At 61.5% G+C, this 1,928-nt stretch overlaps 1 protein-coding gene across 1 annotated transcript in view; it reads right to left on the reverse strand.

The window, feature by feature from the left end:
* LOC113218249 (nephrin) overlaps positions 1–1,928 on the reverse strand; it is an 89,776-nt gene that overhangs the window by 63,917 nt on the left and 23,931 nt on the right. The gene's annotated exons all lie outside the window — the stretch shown is intronic.

Below are 1,928 nucleotides of genomic sequence, written 5' to 3' on the forward strand. Positions count from 1 at the left end.
CCCCCACCTCCTCGCCTCACTCCCCACCCCCGCACGACCGAAGGAGCAAACAGGTACAGTTGCGTCGCGCCCGGAGAACGCGGGGAATGCAATTAGACGATGACACCGCGGGGGAGGGCGGCGGCGGAACGTCGCTCCGGCCCAAGAATTACACGGCGGCGGAGACTCACGGCTGCACACAAATTAAACGAAATTATGTTACATATTTCTAGTCTTGTTTCGTATTTTTATAGCCGAGTCGTGCGCTGCTCCAAGCTCCAACGTGAGCGTACGCGCTGGCTAAACTAAAAAGGGTGGGAAAAATATATATTCAACGCATGACGGCTCCGTGGGCGGGAGAGCAGCAGCAGCAGCAGCGCTTGCAAGAGACTCACGCCCACACGCATCCTATCCTATCATCGCCCCCCAAAGAGGCGACTCACACAAACACGCACGCCCACATGCGCGGCGCGCGCGGGAGTGGCGGAGCGTGGCGTTGCGACGCAAACTTTCTTCAAAGCCCAACACCAAACTACGTAATTGGTGGCAAACGCCAAACGCGTCGCCGCTGCGGTCCCCGCCGGGGCCCCCGCCCCCATTAAGAGGCGGGGATTAACAGTTTTAACGCCGCCCCGCCCCTCCCCGCCGCACTGTCTCCGCGCCATACTTGACGCGCATTAGTTCCGCGCGCACGCCGGAGGCGCTCGGCCGATGGGTACAGGAGGCGCCCGCCGCTGCAAACAAATACACACGCGGCAAATATTGTGGGAACTTGCCGACTTTTTCTTCTGAAAAATGCCAAGTCGCAGGAGGGGCAGTCACGTGTCCCTACCCTGCGGGTCGCCCCCTGCGCGGGGCCGGCTCCGCCACTGGCCCGGCCGCCCCAGGAGGGGCCGGGTGAGGAATGGGGTTCCTGACCAAGGGGGCGTGTCCCCACAGTGTTGCAGACCCCCACCCCCCTCTCGCACAGTTCGACTTGCGAAGGCCTTCCGTGCACAACACCCGGCCCACCCCCCTTTTCACTGGCTGGACCCCCGCGGGACCCCGCCCAACTTTATGGACTCTGTTTAAATCAGGACCGGGCGCGGCCTGGCGCGGCGGGAGGGACAGCTGACCGGGCGAGTGTCATAGCGTGTTAGCGGGACATACCGTGGAAAAGAAGGGAGAGAAAAAAAAGCAAGCGCCAAAGTTTGCCGCTGCTTCAGAAAGTGAAAAGGATACTTCCTGGTGAACAGACAGAGAGAGTGAGAAGGAGAGGGAGGGAGTCACTGAGGGGAGATAGAGACCCACCCGCTCCTTCCGCGGTAGTCCACCCAGTCGGCTTCGATTCCACCGGCCCCCCAGGTACCGCCCCGCCCTCGGCTCCGGCAGTCGGCACCACGCACACAGCGCCGCACAGCGAGCCTGTCCGTCTGCATTACGGCCGCCGAGGTCGGAGTCGGGACTGCGGCGCTGCTGCAGGACCGTGTGTGTTGTGTCGGGGCCTTCTGCCGTCTTGGTTTGCAGGAAGTACGCGCTGTTGCTATTCTATACGCGCTGTGACGAGTCTGCGCGGGCATTGCTTTGAGCGCATGCAAAATGGAAACTAAATAAGGCTTTGTAGCTGTAAGGTACGGAAGACTCCGAAAGAAACGCGTGCGAACGTTTTATCTCAGTTACTCGAATCCATAAGAGGGCAGGAACTATAACGGCCGCGCAAGAAGGTACCAAGACATAACAAAAGCGGTCGCGGAGAGAGTAACTGCCCCGTGAGTGGGAGGGCGCGGGCGGGGCGCGCTCTTGCAGGTGGAGCGCGCCGTACTTGTGTTCCACATCCAGCTATCCCATTTCGAGCCCACGTCACCCTCTCGCCACCTCAGGGCACAGCGGCACAGCACCGAGAAGTGCGGGGGCGAGGGATACAAGGAAGGAAGGGGTGAGCGAGGGGAGAGGAGGCGCGGGACGGGGGA

This window comes from Frankliniella occidentalis, unplaced genomic scaffold (genome assembly GCF_000697945.3).
Source record: "Frankliniella occidentalis isolate FOCC.00 unplaced genomic scaffold, Focc_3.1 Scaffold84, whole genome shotgun sequence".
NCBI classification, from domain to species: Eukaryota; Metazoa; Arthropoda; class Insecta; order Thysanoptera; family Thripidae; genus Frankliniella; species Frankliniella occidentalis.